The 18718-nt window shown below is 43.3% G+C and overlaps 1 protein-coding gene across 3 annotated transcripts in view; it reads right to left on the bottom strand.

The window, feature by feature from the left end:
* RIC1 (RIC1 homolog, RAB6A GEF complex partner 1) overlaps positions 1 to 18718 on the bottom strand; it is a 117297-nt gene that overhangs the window by 90238 nt on the left and 8341 nt on the right. The window contains exon 1 of one of the 3 annotated variants that reach the window (XM_038769490.1): positions 5439 to 6421. The exons of the other annotated variants lie outside the window; for them this stretch is intronic. The gene's annotated coding sequence lies outside the window, so the exon portion shown is untranslated. Of the gene's footprint in view, positions 1 to 5438; positions 6422 to 18718 lie in introns of those variants that run through there. 3 annotated transcript variants of the gene reach the window in all.

The raw sequence follows: 18718 nt of genomic DNA, 5'->3' as shown, positions 1-18718 counted from the left end.
CCCTTGGTACATGAGCTCCCGACAGCATAAAACTATTGCAGGATATAAATTGCTTCATTAAAGTCCAGAACAGTTATTACTAGAAAGATCAACTATCTTATATTAGCAAATAAATACACATTTCAAAAGGTATAAGATTCAAATTTAAAACTACAATGGTGAACTACACTTCAGTTCTCAAAAGCCCACATTAATATTCGTGAATTGTTTTGCAATACTCAAAAAAGTTATTGTTCCTCTGCAAATTATCCCTATGAAATCCTCATACTTTAGTAGCATCAGTGGATTCTGTCTCTTTTGTAACAAACTGCTTCATAACAACAATCATTCATCCTCCAAACTGAAGGTTTATTAAAAAGCAGTAATTCACAATGTTCCTATCCTGTAACTGCATAATGTGCATGAACATTTTAGATACATCTTCTCGTATAAAATTTGTTTTAAAATATTTGTGTTGTCTTTATTTCTGCATACATATTTAAACCAAATATTAAGTGCTTGTCCTTTCCACCTAAAAGTACTTATTATATACTGGGCCTTGAATATGTCACTATTCAGAGCTCTGAGAGGAATGTCAAGGAAGTATTTTTGGCAAAGGATTAAGTAAAACTCAATTGATATTCAAAGTCAGAACCTTATTCCAAGAAGGTGCCTAAACTAAATGGATCAAAGCTGAAATTAAATCCAATACATTCGAGGAGAAGAGAATCTACTGACAGTACTTGTACCAATATATCTGCCCCTTGCATCTTTCAACTAGTAGCAAGCAAATTAAAACCTATTATGAGCCCCAGACTTCTTCCCAGATCATGTTAAAAGGCAAGATGGCAATTTTTTTTAAATGGTATTGGTTAAGCACTTACTATGTGCCAGGCATTTTACTAAGGGCTGGGGTAAATACAAGTCACTCAGGTTGGACATAGACCATGTCCCACATGGGGCTCACAGTCTTAACCCCCATTATACAGATGAGGTAACTGAGGCACAGAGAAGTTAAATGACTTGCCCAAGGTCACACAGCAGACCACTGGCAGAGTCAGGATTAGAACCCAGGTCTTTCTGACTTCCAGGCCCGTTCTCCATCCAGTAGGCCACGCCGCTTCTCAGATGTGATTAAGCTCTCATTCAAGAAAAGGAGTTAGAAAGAAAACGGATTCAGGTGGAGCTGGTCTGCTAACTGGACATTAAGTCTATTTTTCGGGGGAATTAGATTATCTTTATTTCAAACAGGCCTTTGCAGTGTACAACAAACCTTTTTTTATATTGACTAACTGCGACTTGAAAAGGAAGGTACCAACAAAACCATGGGGTTACACGCAGCTCTTCGGAGTCAATAACCCAAAGTTCCTGGTGATTGGAAAGGTTGCAGAGCTGGAAAGTGAAAAACCCTGCAAAGAGCAGTCTCTATAAAAGAGCTATACCAGCATTAAAAAAAAAACCCTGCTCCTATTAGACAAATACAACAATTAAGCTACTTGCATCATAAAACTAAGGGAGTGACATTTTAATTTAAGTGACTCTGGTTTTAGATATGTAAAAAGTGATCCTTCAGAAGACAAAAAATTCAACAGTCTAAGCAGTGTGGTTACCCATTACCCTATCTCTGAATCTCTGATCTAAGCAGATTGGGGGGGGGGGGGGGGGGGGGGGTGAGGAAGAGAAGAGAAACCACCTTAGGGTGAAAAGCTTTCCTCTCCATGCCCATTGGCCCTCTCCATGAACTCTGGCTTCTGTATTGTGAGCCAGATCTATTCGATTTGTTGCCTGATTTTACCTGAAAACTCAAATGAGTTAAGGGGAGGAACTTTCTCTCTTGGGGAAACCACATTCAGGAGCAAGTTATATTTGTAATTCGGTATTTTTCTAATTCTTAAAGATGTCTTGGAGTACATGCTGAGCATCATGGCACAGCATTTGAACTAGATGGCAAATTATCCAGTGAATGGGGGTGGGCTGCTGGATAGCAATTGATCAGTGGTACTTATTCGGAGAGTAAGGTATCCAGAGCACCGTACTCTGTGCTCGGGAAAGTGCGATTAAATTATTAATCTAACTGGATACCTCAATTTATTATTATTAATAATAATAATAATAATAATGATGGTATTTGTTAAGTGCTTACAAGGTGATCAGGTTGTCCCACGTGGGGCTCACAGTCCTATTCCCCATTTTACAGATGAGGTAACTGATACCAACAATCAAAACAAATTTCTGCATCTTTCCATAGACTGTACAATCATAACCACCGAAAAAAATTAACATTGAAGAAAATGAGTACTTTTACAATTTCTAGGATCTGAGGATATTCACAGTACACTCATTCATGGCAGCTAGATGCAGCAGTAACTCTACCTGAACTGTATGAAATGTATATTCACCTAGGTAACATAACTGCTTTAGAATGCAGGTATATTTCACTGTAAATTCACTGTGAGCAGGGAACATGTCAACCAACTCTGCCATATGGAACTCTCCCAAGCACTTAATACAGTGCTCTGCACACAGTAAGCACTCAATAAATACAATCAATCGATTATACAGAAGCAGCGTGGCTCAGTGGAAAGAGCCCGGGGTTTAGAGTCAAAGGTCATGGGTTCAAATCCTACTCCGCCAATTGTCAGCTGTGTGACTTTGGGCAAGTCACTTCACTTCTCTGTGCCTCAGTTACCTATCTGTAAAATGGGGATTAAGACTGTGAGCCCCGCATGGGACAACCTGATCATTTTGTAATCTCCCCAGTGCTTAGAACAGTGCTTTGCACACAGTAAGTGCTTAATAAATGCCATTATTATTATTATTATCATCAGGTAAAGAGCTTCAAATACTCAACAATTGTAATGACTGTACTATTTGCTAAGCACCTACTATGTGCCAAGCACTGTATTAAGCACTGGGGCAGACACAATATAATCATGTCCCACATGGGGTTCATAGTCTAAGTAGGAAGGAGAACAGGTATTGAATCCCCATCTTGCGGATGAGGTAACTGAGGCACAGAGAAGAGAAGGGACTTACCCAAGGTAATACAGCAGACAAGTGGCAGAGCTGGAATTAAAACACAGGTCCTCTGATTCCCGGATCCAGGCTCTTTCCACTAGGCTATGCTGCTTCTCAATTATTTAAGCTTGATCAGAATAGTAAACCCAAGGTTTTCAATTATTTATCTACAGAGATAGAAGAACTGCAGTCCGGAGAAAGCTTTTTATTTCAAAATCACAAGTACATTAAATAATTTTTATTTCAAAAGACACAATAAGGTGTGACCTAGTGAAAAGAGCACAGGCCTTGGAAACAGAGGACCTGGGTTCTAATCCCAGCTCCGCCCCTTGTCTGTTGTGTGACCGTGGGCAAGTCACAACTTCTCTGCTTCAGGTGATTCAATACCTGTTCTCCCTCCTCCTTAGACTGTGAGTCCCTTGTGAAACAGGGATTGTGTTCAATTTGATTACATGTACCTACCCCAGAGTTTAGTAGGTTTAGTAGGTAGTATGTGCCCATACTAAACCCTTAACTGTTATCATATTTGCACTAACAATGTGTACAGGTGTAGCATGAAACCTTAGACAGGCTATAAGGAAGCCACACTACAATGAAGATATTGTTAAGTGTTATTATGCATTTCATTACTAAGATTTGTTCTCCAATCCATATAAAAATGGCCTAAAACATTAAGGAGTCTGTTATAAAGACTTCAAATTAAGGGACATTTCTAACTCAAGAAAGGGATTTTTAGGTTTATACTTTTTTTGTACAGTTTTGACATTATTCAAATTTAAACTCCTTTTACCAAGGGAGGTCAGTAATGACAGGTCAGAGTAACTTCATACTTTACCTCTCCTTCAAAAAAAATAAAAATCCAAAAGAAAATGCTGGATCTAGATAGGAAACAGCTGCAGAGAAACTATGAGTGGTGGGTGCCATGCGAACTTGGGCAAGTATTTCAAATTCTCTGCCTAACATTTACTCATCTACGCTATTAACTGTACCGAACCTTCCTCAATTAGATAATGTTTATTCCTGCTCCTTGAAGTCCTAAAGAATGGGCACTAAATAAGCAAAAAAATATCAAGGCTAGACACTTAAAGTAACTCAGTGATTCATTTTTAACACTATCGTACCATTTGAATGTTAAAAGCTACATCTGATTTTTTTTTAACATTATTCTAAATCTCTTAAGCTCTCTGTAATGGGCATTACCAAATTTTAGAAAAAAAAAATATTCACACTACTACTAGAACAACAAGACCACCACTTTAACAGCACTCCAACAGCAAAGGCAGAGATCTTGGTTTAGCTGTTGCTCTTCCTCTAACTTTAGAGATTTGGGCAATTCATTTAAACCTATGTCTCAGTTTCTTCACTAGTAAAATGGGGTAATTCCTGACCCTCCACCTGCACAGGGATGTAATGAGGGCAAAATGAGAATGTGTAAGCATTTGTGCACTTAGGAAGAAAGATGCCATATAAATTTTAGGTATTTTATTTAGCCTCATGAGAAGATTAAGATTAAACTAGGCAATCCCCTCAAAAGTCTTTATAAATGCCTAAAGGACTGCCATTTATCTACTGGGTTTGAACTTCTGCACAGATTACATTCTAGTCATCTGCTGCTATACAACAAAATGAGCCATTACAGACAAGCAACTAGTGTGAAGTTACTCATTTAAATGTTTTTCTATTCAAGACAGCTGGATAAAGCCAATAGGAAAAACAAATCAGAAGTCTGACTAGAATTTGAAGTTTGAGGGGGTTTTTTCAATTTAACCCAATTTCTACCCCCAAATGTTTTAATTAAACCTGAAAAAGGCAAAGATGCATTTTCTAATTTACTTTTTAGCATCTTCGCTGCTTAAATAAAATTATGTTCTATTAATTCTGTCCCAGTTGAGTCAATCTGGAGTACCTGAGTAATGAATTGTCACTATATTCCCTGTCATCAAAAGAATCGACATATACTTCTAAATGCACCACAAATAGTTGTTTTCTGGTGGAATTTTGATTTTCAGTGTGACACACCCATGGACACAATCTCACCCATCAACAATACTGTACTTAAACCAAAAGACAATTCTACGGCTCTACGGTTTTTTGTTTTTTTTTTTTTTTTAAAAAAGTCCAGCATTGGTTTGGACCCCTGTGGTCCATTTTTGCTTAATTCTTGCATGAGTGTATGCTGCTGTGATCGGATACCCTAAAGTTACACAAGATTGTTTTGGCATTGCTATGTGTGTCAACAGTACCTGTGAGATCCAATTTTTATTTAGCCATTATATTATATACAAATGTGAGAAAGGAGTAATGCTACTAAAGAAAAACTTGTCATGCAGTTGTTATGGTACGTTAATTAAATCAATAAAAGCTAAAATAAAATCCCACATTTTAAAAATTTCAATCAGATTTTTACCACAATTTAAAGAATAATAAAACCCGATAATTACCTAGATCATAGGTGATATTGAGTGCAGATTGTTGTTTGCAGCGCCTGGCACTTTTTCCACTTTTGCCTCCATCTTACAATCCACTCAGAGCTTCTGCTCCAAAAAACCACTCCTTCCTTGACTGCTGTACAACTGGTGGTCTTGTCTGCTGTAGTTATCTCCCAGCGTTCAGATGAGATGCAGTATTATCTGAAGCTTTCCTGCTTCCTTAAAACTTTTCCTCTCCCTGCCTTGGCTTTGGTGGTCCAATTTCAGCTCACCATTAGCAGTTGTGGAGGGAATCCTAGGACCATCCGTTCTCTTCGTAGGTCACACCCAATGACACTGTCTTGAGGTGAACACAGCTTCAATGCTAGAAAACTGATTTTGTTCCAAGACTTCATTGTGTGTGAGCCTATCTTGCACCTGACATTAAGGTCCATAAGAAGTGTTGACAGAACTACTCAAAGAGCAGGATGTGGAGTCTATGGACATGCCACCCGATCCAGGTTCTCTGTCATTTTTATGGCTCTAACTGGTGATTCCTTTCGAAGTTGGGATAAGTGCCAGGACTTTGTACATTGATAGAGTTTCTCTTTCACAGGGTTTCATCTTCAATGAGAGTGTGTCTAGGAGAATACTAAAGTTGGGATGCATTCCTTCGGGATCCCCTCCTGGCTGTGATGAGGCTGAAGCCACCTTCACTCTTCAGAGGTATTGGGATGACATGCACAGGGCCAATATTACTTTTTTAATGATGTACACAGATGTTCTTGGCAGTCTGCAAAGTTCTGGATCTCTTATGCTTTGGTGTTCCACCATCTGTCGCACTTGTTCCTTAATTTGATTTATAAATTGCAACGTAGTTTTTTTTTTTTTTTAAAAGGTGTTGGGACAGTACTCGTTCTGCTCCAAGATAACTTTTTATCCCTGGGTCATTCGACTCAAACTCAGGCTGGTAGCCTGTACGCTCCTGGTGGGCAGGGATCATGTCTACCAACTCTATCATATTGTACTTTCCCATGCGCTTAGCACAGTGCTCTGCCCACGGTAAGCACTCAATAAATACCATCGATTGGTTCACTGAACCAATCTTGGTGACTTCACCTGGGCCAGCTCAATATCTCAACAATACTAGGGGAAAAATGCTCCCTTGTTTTTTTGTGTTGCTGTTTAGAGCTGCTCCAATACCGCTGGGCAGCTTCTTCAGATGTCTTCATTCTCTGGGAACTTAACACTTAGCCATCTTGGCGGTTTGGAGGCCATTTTTTGCTGAAATGATTGTACAGTCAGGTGAGCGTAAAGTATAGCAGGGACTATGGTCTGTCTGGCATTCTGCTCCACGCAGGACAACTATGATCCTTATATCCTTAAGGTCCTTGTTCCATACTATGATGTAGTCAATGAGATGCCACTGTTTAGGAGAAGAAAGGCTGTTTTGCTTTTGTCTTCCAGGGATAAGATGGGGTTGGGGATCAAGAGCTGGTGTTGACACATTCGGCAAAAGTAAGCCACTGCTGTTTTATCGATCCCATGTGATCCAATGACATTCTTCCATGTTTGGGCGTGGCCAACTCAAACCCTAAAATTCCTCATTACAATCAGTTTGTCAAATGGTGGTACTCCTGTGAATGAGTCCAGCTACCCCTTTGTAGAAATGCTCTTTTTCTTCATCACAACTCGTCCTATCTGGGATGGATGGGGGGAGATGATGGTGGCATAGGGTTTTAGTTTCAGGGGCAGGTGTAGCATCATCAGACTGTCACTTATACTGCTGGGCAGATTTAGAAGGCCCGATACTAGTGATTGTCTGACTGCAAAACCAACCCCTGATAGTCGCTGTTCTGAAGGGGGAAGACCTCACCAAAAGAAGGTATAACGAGCATCTGTCTGAGCTGTCCTTCAGCCAGCAATTGCTACTCTGAGCGACTCTGTATTTGGTCAGTTTGTGTGCTTCTGGGCCTGTTTTTCTTTCAAGGTGATGACTGCTTTCAAGGTCACGTAATATCCTGGTATTCCATGAAGTGATGGAGGGGTTTCTCAGCATTATTTCCATAACAAGCTTTGGCAACCACAAGTGTACAGCTCAGCACTCGCCATCTACTGGTACACCCAATTTTGGAGGAGGCAGGCAAGTTTAGATGTGGTAAAAAAAAATGTTGAGAAGCCTTTGAGAGAGGGTGTAAAATTTGGGCCATTAGCAGCTCATCGACCTTGATTTGTCACTGTTAAAGGCAAGTGGATAAGTCCTGTAATAGGTAACTGCAAGTCTCAACAGCTCTGGTTGGCATATAACATACATTTCTGCCCTACAAATTCTCCCTCCCCAAGGTCTCAGGTGAGGTAGCCCTCTTCTCCATTCCCTTCTTCTTCCCCCTGCCCCACTCACTGCTTTCCCTTCCCTCTTCAACTTCCTCTTCCCCCCTTTCTTCCATTCCCCCTTCCCCTTTGATATTGCCTACTTTATTCCCTGCTCCTGCCTAAGGTCACCAGAATTGGGATCACCTTCTTTTCACTGCTGGCCCAGGCAGACTGGTAGGTGGTCCAGGTGTGAGGCAGGTATCTATCCCACCCACTCCAGGATTAGTCAGCCAGCCAAGCCGGGGTTCTGGGGGAAGTTGAAGACCAGATGCATGAGCAGGGGCAGAGGTTCCCTGGGATTCTGGGGCCTCCTCTCACCTCCGACGGGTTCCGTAGCCCAAGTGTGACTCCACTGCTGGTCAGAGCCTTTTTGTGCCCCAGCCTAGCAGGCTCTGGAGGATGGAGTAGGCTTCTGCCCCTGAAAGCCAAAACCCTTTGAAGCTCTGGCCCACATGTGTGGCACCTCCACATGCTCAAAATGAAAAGTTAACACCTTCCCTGGAAGCAACAATAGAGGAACTTTAAATTCAATATATCAAGAACCGAACACTTCACCCTCCTTCCTAAGCCTTCACCTCATGGTCAACACCCTCCCTTCCCCAGAACTTTGCCAGCTTGTGTCATCTTTGACTCCTATTTGTTTTGTTTTTCCTCATATATTCAGTCTCTCAGTCCTTGCTGATTCTTCCTCTACAATATTCAATGAATCCACCCCTTCCTCTCAACCCTTTGGGCCATCATCCTACATGTCCCAGTTGAGTTATCTTCAAAAACAAAGGACAACTTTCCTCCTTACATCGTCTCTCCCCTCCTCAGTCTACTCTACAATACAGCTGTGCCTATCCTTCCTAAAATACCATTCACCACACATCACTCCCCTCCTCAGAAGCCTCCAACAGCTACCCATTTTTCTTAATGTTAAGAAAAAAAAGCCTCAACCAATGGCTTCACAGATCACCTCCAGCACTCTCCAGAACTCTTACTGACTCTACTCTCCTTTTTTGTCTTTTAATGGTATTTGATAAGGGCTTACTATGTACCAGGCACTGTAGCAGCGTGGCTCAGTGGAAAGAGCACGGGCTTTGGAGTCAGAGGTCGTGGGTTCAAATCCTGGCTCCGCCAATTGTCAGCTGTGTGACTTTGGGCAAGTCACTTAACTTCTCTGTGCCTCAGTTCCCTCATCTGTAAAATGGGGATTAAGACTGTGAGCCCCCTGTGGGACAACTTTATCACCTTGTAACCTCCCCAGCGCTTAGAACAGTGCTTTGCACATAGTAAACGTTTAATAAATGCCATTATTATTATTATTACTAAGCACTACTTTACCCCTACTCCCAGCAAAATAACCCATTAATCAATCCATCAATCCTACTAGTTGGGCATTAACTGTGGGCAGAACGCTACTTGGAAGAGTGTAATACAATCAATGGACACCATTCCTGTCCTCAAGGACTTTACAACAGAACAGGGGAGACAAACATTAAAATAAATTATGGGCAGGGGAAAGCAACATTGTTTAAAATTTGTAAGAGTTGGGGGTGAGTATCCAAGTGCTAAGGTGACATGGGAGGACTGAAGTGGAAGTAGTATGTGGGGGGTGGGGAGATGAGAGGTGAATCAGAAATGGACGAGATATGATTTCAACAGAGCTTTGAAGATGGGAAGAGCAGTGCCAGATGTGAAGGGGGGTAGAGTCCCAAGGAGAAAGGGGCGGGGGGGAGAAACAAGAGCTGAGAACAAGGCACAGTGAGGAGGAGGAAAATGTGCGAACTGGGGTGTAGTGGGGAAAGAGCTGATAGAGTGCCTTAAAGCCAAGAGTCAGAAGTTTCTGTTTGATAATAATAATAATAATAATGGCATTTATTAAGCGCTTACTATGTGCAAAGCACTGTTCTAAGCGCTGGTGCGAGGAGGAATGGGCAACCAACCACTGGAGGTTTATGAGAAGTGACGAAACGTGAGCAGAACGATGTTTTAAAAAAATGAACAGGACAGCAGAGTGAAGTATAGACTGGAAGAGAGACTGGAGGTAGGGGAGGAGGCTGATGCAGTAGTCAAATTGGGATAGGATGAGTGCTTAGACCAGCATGGTGGCTGTTTGGATGGAGAAGAAGGGGCAGATTCTGGAGATGTTGTAAAGAAAGAACCGACAGGATTTGGTGATGACTGACTGAATATGGGGTTGAAAGAGAGGAATCAAGGATAAGCACCCCACCTTCTTGCTCCTTAGGAACAAAGTCCAGCCCTTTCAAGGGGGGTGCTCCCATCTTCTCCTCCCCTCAACCTGACATCAGGGTCTAAAATAGCCACTCGACAATTCCCTACCTTAAAGAACCAATCTAGTTCTGTCTGGAGCCACAAATGGACTGTGGGCTTGAAAAAGATGGAGGATGGTGATGGTGTCAACATTGATGGGAAAGTTAGGAGAAGGAGAAGATTTAGGAGGGAAGATGAGTTTACTTTTGGATACAGTGAGCTTGAGGTGCCAGCAGGGCTTCCATGTAGAGATGCCCTGGAAGATGCGAGAATGCAGGGATGGATAGAGGTCAGGGTTGGTGCGGTAGATTTGGGAGTCATCTGGGTAGGGGAGGTGTGATTGAAGCCATGAGAGCAGGTGAACTCCCCAGGAAAATTAGTGTAGATTGAGAAAGGGGCCCAGAACTGAGCTTTGAAGGACACTCATAGTTATGGGGTAAGAGACGGAGGAAGAGCCAGCAAAAAAGTCCGAGAACGAGCGGCCAGAGATGTAGGAGGAAAACCAGGAGAGGACAGCATCAGAGAACTCAAGATTAGATAGTGCTTTCAAGAGAAGGGGGTGGACCATAGTATCAAAGGCAGCTGAGAGGTCGAGGAGGATTAGGACAGAGTAGAATCCATTCTGTTAGATTTGGCAAGGTGACCTTAGAGAGAGCAGTTTCAGCATACAAGAGGAGAACTGAAGTCGAATTGCAGAGGGTCAAGGAGGGGGTTGGAAAATAATATTAATAATAATAATATTTGTTAAGCGTTTACTATGTGATTAGGTAGATACAAGAAAGATACAAGATAATCAGGTTGTCCCAAGTGGGGCTCACACTCTTAATCCACAATTTCCAAATGGGTAACTAAGGCACAGAGAAGTTAAGTGGCTTGCCCAAGGTCACACTGCTGACAAGTGGCAGAGCCGGGATTAGAACCCCTTCTAGACTGTGAGCCCGTTGTTGGGTAGGGACCGTCTCTATATGTTGCCAAACTATACTTCCCAAGCGCTTAGTACAGTGCTCTGCACACAGTAAGCGCTCAATAAATACGATTGAATGAATGAATGAATAATCTCCACCTTGCTGGTCACGTCACCCTATGAGCCACCTTGGCCCATGTATTTATCTACTTATTTACATGTGTTTGCCTTTATTTTTATATTTGCGGTGTTCAGTAATTATGTTGAAATCCTGAGTACAGTTACTGCATTTTTTACATGCATTAATTAATCGTAATTACCGAGCGTTTACTGTGTACAGAGCACTGAAATAAGCACTTGGGAAAAGTACAACAGAGTTGGTAGACACATTCCCCACCCACAATGGGTTTACAGTCTAGAAGGGGAGACAGACATTAAGATAAGTAAATTACAGATACATACTTAAGTACTGTGGGGCTATGGGTGAGGTGAATAAAGGGTACAAATCCAAGTGCAAAGGTGATACAGAAAGGAGCGGGAGAAGAGGAAATAAGGGTTTAGACAGGGAAGGCCTCCTGGAGGAGATAATGCTTTTAATAAGGCTTTGAAGGTGGGGAGAGTGATCGTCTGTTGGATATGAAGAGAGGAGGAATTCCAGGGCAAAAGCAGGGCGTGGGCAAGGGGGTTGGCAGTGAAATAAACAAGATCGAGGTGCAGTGAGTAGATTAGCATTAGAGGAGCGTGTGCGGGCTGGGCTGTAGTACGAAATCAGAGAGGTGAGGTAAGAGGGGGCGAGGTGATTGAATGCTTTAAAGCCAGTGGTGAAGAGTTTCTGTTTGAGATGGAGGTGGACAGGCAACCACCTGAGGTTCTTGAGGAGTGGGGAGACATGGGCCGAACAGTTTGGTAGGAAAACGATCCAGATAGCAGAGTGAAGTAGGGATGCTAGTGGGGAGAAGCAGGAAACAGGGAAGTCACCAAGGAAGCTGATGCAATAAGCAAGGCAGGATAGGATAAATGCTTGTATTAACGTGGTAGCAGTTTGGATGTATTTATTCCCAAGTGCCTAGTATGGTGCTCTGCACAGAACAGCAGTTCAGTAAATGCTGTTGATGTTGAAAAGCTCCAGGGACCACAACTATTACTAACAGTAATAATATTTTGTTACGTGCTTGCTATGTAGCCCACACTGTACTGAGTTCTGGGATTATGCAAATGAAACACACCCCACCTGGGGTGTGGCTTAGTGGCAAAAGTCACTTGGGAGTCAGAGGACTGGGTTCTAATCCCGGCTCTGCCACTTGTCTGCTGTGTGACCTTGGACAAGTCATTTAACTTCTCTGTGCCTCAGTTACCTCATATGTAAAATGGGGATAAAGACTGCAAGCCCCATGTGGGACAACCTGATTACCTTGTATCTACCCCAGTGCTTAGAACAGTGCTTGGCATATGAACGCTAGGCTGCTGGCACTGGTTTTTCTCTCAATTTTTTTTATTTAAAAAAAGGGCCAAGAGTGGGCAAAGGGAAAATAAATGATTATATGAATTTTCCAAACTTCTAAAAAAAAAATGTGTGGATAAATTTCAGGCTTACTAACAGTGACCCTTTGAGGTAGATTTCTTAAAGGACTACTAAACAAATTACGCTTCCCTTCTAGACTGTGAGCCTGTTGTTGGGTAGGGATTGTCTCTGTTGCTGAACTGTACTTTCCAAGTGCTTAGTACAGTGCTCTGCACACAGTAAGTGTTCAACAAATACAATTGAATGAATGAGAAAATACTATAGTTATTATTATTTTTTATTATTAAACAGGAGGGAAAACAGGTATTTAATCCTGATTTACAGATGAGGAAATTGAGGTACAGAGACATTAATAATAATTATGGTATTTGTTAAGTGCTTCCTATGTGCAAGACACTATACTAAGCGCTGGGTGGATACAAGCAAATTGGGTGGGACACAAATGACTTGCCCAAGGTCGCACAACAGGCAAGTGGCAGAGTGGGATTTTAGAACCCAGGTCCTCTGACCCCCAGGCCCATGCTTTTTCTATACATCTACTTGGAGGCGATACCAGGGGGACAGACTATTACACCAAACAAGTCGACTAAACCCGTAACATCTAGAGCAACTAAAACCGCCTCAGAACTATTCAACTCCTAACAATACACGTCACTGCACAGAGCACTGTACTAAATGCTTGGGAAAAAACAATGCAAGGCACAACCTCTGTGCTCTTTAGGTGCCTTCAAATGCTAATAATAGCTAACTGACATTATAGCTTTAGTCATACTACTTCAAAAAGTGATTCCAACTCCAAGTTTGATAAAAGAGGAGTGATTGTCTTTTGCAAATGTCATTTTGAATATGAGTCACCTAGAAATAGCTTGTAAACATTATCAAACTAATACCAATTGCCTACCCTGACTCTAACCAAAGCTCAGGACTAACACTGGCTTTCAAAGTGTGGAAAGTCTCTAGGACTAATCAAAGCAATGGGCAATGAAAAGGAATCCCGGTATGATCTGACTGAAGAACGTGTAATTTGAAAGGCTATGTAAAGAGGCTATGCCTAAACTTGTCAAAGTGAAACAAATGAAGCTGGCAGAGTCAGAGAGAACAACTTTTACATAAGCTTAGAAAGAAAGGATTCACTGAGTATCACTAACGTAAAAGATCAAGTCGCTCATGAATGAATACAGGTGGTACAAACTAGGCAATTAAGGACAAATTTTTTCAGCGAGTGCCAACTAGGGGGAGGGGAAGGGTGGAGGGGAGAGAAGAGGATCACTTCCCCGGAGGGACTGTGCCTGAAGGGGTGAAACTAAGAGTTTCACCTCCACAGCTGTCTGGGCTGGCTGCCCTAGCCCTCTCAATAAAATGAAAACTGTCTGAAAACCAGAGGCACAGACTTCCTCTATTCCCAGCCTCGGCAAAGTATCTGCCTCGGTGGGGAACAGCCCTTAGTACAGTGCTCTGCATACAGTAAACGCTCAATAAACGCGATTGAATGAATGAGTGAGTGCGTTCTGGGCCCTCTCTGATGCTGGCCTCAAGCACCAAATGTCAAGTTCCAACCATTTTCACTGAATATCCCTCTAGCACTGCCTGTGTGACATCCCCAGGATGTTGCATCAATCAACGGTATTCTTTGAGTACTTACTGTGTGCAGAGCACTGCACTAAATGCTTGGGAAAGTACAACAGAGTTGGTAGGTATATCCCCTGCACACAAGTTTACAGTCTAGTGGGGTAGACAGACATTAATTGTAAATAAGTTATGGTCTGTATGCAAATAAATGCTGCATGTCCCCAGACCCGCCTCTGAATGTGTCAACAGTCGTCCACCTACTGTTTTGTATATGTGCATGTGTGTCTTTGTCTGAATTGCCCCCTCTTCCAGTTTTGGGTGTGTATACCATTCCAATTCAGCCCCCTCTCAAGGTGGAGGGGCGGGGTGCGTGTGCGTGCCTGCCCTTACATCTGTGTGCCCTCTCAACTTCCAGGTGTGCATCAGTCCCTCTCCAGTCTTGGGACTGCGTGTGTGTCTGTGTGTACCACTCCAGCCCTGGATGTGGTACATGACTCGGTTTCTCTCTGGCCCCAGATCCGCTGTGTCTCTCTCCAACTGTGTGTGTGTCTCCTACTCTCTGGACCCGGGCATGTGTATATGTGTGGGACAGTGTGTGTCTGCCCCTCCCCTCTACCCTGCAAGTGTATATGCAGATCTATAAACCCGGGGTGGGGGGGTAAGATGTGGGTGTGGGTGGATATTTACATGCCAGCCCACATGAGTGTGAATTTTTTCCTCAGCCCTGGCTCTCTGGAATCCCATCCGAGTTATGTTCAAAATGAAAACTTGGCACCCCTCAAGTCTTTGCATAATTTCAACTTGATCTATTATCTTCCTACTTGTTTTCTTCTTCCTTGAATCCGTAATTTAAATTCTGTTGTAAAGCAACTTCTTCAAACCAAGGAAGTTTCCCCTCAAGGAGTCTGCTTCTCCCAAAGCAAGACAGCTGATAGATCCAAAAACTTTACAAAAATTTTACTAGATCCCAACATTAGGCTAGAGGAATCCAAGAGCTTGCCTCATTTACCAATGTTTGGATTACACCGGCCCCAGCTTCATCTCCATTTGTCCTTTTCATAGATCTTTTTTTAAAGTATATAGCCGTCCAAGTCCACAGATGACACGGCTGAGAAATTCCACTGATGCTGTTGAAAGAATTTCTTCCACACCAAACCCATGAAAATAACAATAGGGCATTTTTATGTGGTCCCTTGCCCATCTGGGCAGAGCACTGCATCATTAAGTAGGCTGCTGAGAAACCCAGGGTAGTCTTAAAGTACACTTCTGTCTCACTCAGGGGCCAGAATGGGGATACTTAGAGAGGACTTGAGTTGAGAACTTTGGAGAGTGCAGAGACGTACTCTACCACCATCAGGGCAAGCACTGGACTTGGATTTTTCAGTCAAGGCATTGGGTTGTGCTGTGCTAGCTACACTCTCTTGCCCAGTCCCCCCTGTGACCAGCCACATCCATTTTGAGACAGCTGGCTGGCACAGAGGAAGTGCACTTTGGGGTCAGGGCACTGAATACTTTTTTTGCAATCTCACGAGCAGCAGACACCCCTGTGCCTCCCCCATGTCTCAGGCCATTATGGAGTATAGCACTTAGCACTCAGGTTGGTTGTATTCATTCATTCAAGCAATCATTTATTGAGCACTGTGTGCAGAGCACTGTACTAAGCGCTTGGGAGAGTACAATATGACAAACAGACATTTGTTGTGTTGGAGAGTCTTTCCACTTTTTGCAAAAGGCAGTGGAAAAATACTACACAATTATTTGCATCAAAAAAAATAGAGGAAATGGAGGAAAGAAAAATAAGGTTCTGCACAGCCTGGTCCACATGGAGATTTTTTATTTACTAATCTGTCTGTCCTTTAAGAAAGGTTCCAGATGCCACCTCTTCTACCCAAGCATCCCACCTTCTTGCTCCGTAGGAACAAAGTCCAGCCCTTTCAAGAGGGCTGCTCCAATCCTCTCCTCCCCTCAACCTGACACCAGGGTCTAAAATAGCCACTCGACAATTCCCTATCTTAAAGAACCAGACTGGTTCTGTCTGGAGCCACAAATAGATTCAGAGAGCACTAACACTTCAATGGGATGACAAAGACCCACAGTGGCCAGGCTACCAATCCGAAGATCATGGGGCAACTTTCCTGGCCCGCATGTCTGGTCCCCAGAAGAATCAGAGGGGAACTTCTAGTCGTAACCTGGAATGCCCTCCTTCCCCACATCCGCCAAGCTAACTCTCTTCCTCCCTTCAAGGCCCTACTGAGAGCTCACCTCCTCCAGGAGGCCTTTCCAGACTGAGCCCCCTCCTCCCCCTCTCCATCCCCCCGCCTTACCTCCTTCCCTTCCCCACAGCACCTGTATATATGTATACATGTATGTATTTATTACTCTATTTATTTTACTTGTACATATTTATTCTACTTATTTTATTTTGTTAATATGTTTTGTTTTGTTCTCTGTCTCCCCCTTCTAGACTGTGAGCCCACTGTTGGGTAGGGACCGTCTCTATATGTTGCCAACTTGTACTTCCCAAGTGCTTAGTACAGTGCTCTGCACACAGTAAGCACTCAATAAATACGATTGAATGAAGTAACCTCATAGGCTTCATTGAAGCCATGGGAGCAGATGAGCTCCCAAAGGGAGCGAGTGTACTTTGAGAGAAGAGAAGGGGGCCCAGAACAGAGCCACGAGGGTCCCTCACAGGCAGAAGAGGAGTCAGAGAAAGAAACTATTAAGAATCAGCCTGAGAGGGAAGAGGAGAACCAGGTGGGAAAGGTGTCAGGAAAAACATGTTTAGACAGTGTTTCTAAGAGACAAGAGTACAGTACCAGAGAAGCAGTGTGGCTTAGTAGAAAGAGCTTGGGCTAGGTAGTCAGAGGACATGAGTTCTAATCCTGGCTCCACCACTCATCTGCTTTGTGATCTTGGGCAAGCCACTTCATTCATTCATTCAATCATATTTACACTGACTGTGTGCAGAGCACTGTACTAAGCGCTTGGAAAGTACATTCGGCAACAGATAGAGACAATCCATACCCAACAATGGGCTCACAGTCTAGAAGGGGGGGGGAGACAGACAACAAAACAAAACAAAAAGGCTTAACTTCTCTGTGCCTCAGTTAACTCATCTGTAAAATGGGGGTGAAGACTGTGAGCCCCACATGAGACAGCCTGATTACCTTGTATCTGCCCCAGTGCTCAGACCAGTGCTTGGCACATATTATGCACTTAATGTAAAAAGGGGATTAAGACTGTGAGCCCCACGTGAGACAACCCGATTGCCTTGCATCTACCCCAGTGTTTAGAACAGTGCTTGGCACATAGTAAGCGCTTAACAAATACTATTATTATTATTACCACCCCAACTTCAGAGCAATGTCTCAGCAACAGAATCCCTGATTGTGACAAACAATCTATGGCATTTATTGTAAAGTTTACTACATGTAGAGTACAGCATGTAGTACATTACAACAGAGCCAGCAGACACATTCCCTGCCTACAAGAAGCTTACAAGCCTAAAGGGAGAGCAGCAGTCACCACTCTCTCTTGTTCCCCTTCACTCCGCACTGTTAACACTACACAGCGGGGACCCCTGAGTGGAGGGCAGCATTCAAGCAACTGAGGGTGGCTCTCTGTGCTTCCAAGAGATACACACCTGACCTAGAAGATCTCAAGTAAGAGCCTTAGATTGATCAAAAGTGTGAGAAGACTAACTCCATTTTGAGAAATGTCCATTTCTCTTGTCCTCTATTGCTCCCTCAACTGTTGCCCTGTTATTCGTTCGCCTTAGAGCCCATCTTCCCAGGCAAAATTTTCATCCCCACTTGATCCAGCACCTCCTGGTCTGAACCCCATGACTGTGGCACCCCTGCCTAATAGCCAACTGTTTCTGAGGGGGGCAGGAATGGAAGGTCTCATTACATATATAATCACACCCTAGGGCTGCTGGGCCTCGTATTCCCATGTCAGTCAGTAAATCCGCATTTATTAAGTGCTTACTGTGGGTAGAGCACTGTACAAGCACTTGGAATAGTACAATACAACAATAAACAGACACATTCCCTGCCCACAGTGAACTATCTCAGGAGCTCAGAGACATCTGTGAACCCAAAGCATGAGTACTGGAGGGCTACAGTAACGTCTCCGCTCTCTCCAATCAATCGACAGTACTTACTGAGTGTTTACTACACGCTGAGCACTGTACCAAGCATTTTGGAGAGGTCACAATCCCTACCCACAAGAAGCATACAACTGGGGGGGGGGCGGTGGGAGGGAGACAGCAAATTAATTACAGATAGGTGAAACGGCTGGCCGTAAGGACAGGTACGTCAACACTGTGGGGCAGATATAGAGTGCTTAAAAAAGTAGAGATCCAAGTGCAGACAGGATGCGGAATGGAGACAGAGTAGTGGAAATGAAAGCTTAGCCAGAGAAGGCCTCTAGAAGGAGATGTGGTTGTAGGAGGACTTTGAAGGTGTGGAGAGTGGCGGGCCGTCAGATATAAAGGGGTAAGGAGTTCCAGACCAGAGAACGTGGACACAGGGTCGACGGTGAGATAGACGAGATCAAGGTACAGTGAGTAGGTTGGTGTCAGAGAAGCAAAATTGCAGGTTGGGCTGTAGCCAAGTCAAACTTAGGGAGCAAAGGCCACCTTCCGCTACTGTGTCCATTTTTGGCATGGTTGGACTTGAGCTGGGT

The sequence above is a fragment of the Tachyglossus aculeatus genome, chromosome X4, assembly GCF_015852505.1.
Source record: "Tachyglossus aculeatus isolate mTacAcu1 chromosome X4, mTacAcu1.pri, whole genome shotgun sequence".
Classification (NCBI taxonomy): Eukaryota; Metazoa; Chordata; class Mammalia; order Monotremata; family Tachyglossidae; genus Tachyglossus; species Tachyglossus aculeatus.
The sequence above is the reverse complement of the archived record's forward strand: the minus strand, read 5'-3'. Positions and strand labels throughout refer to the sequence as shown.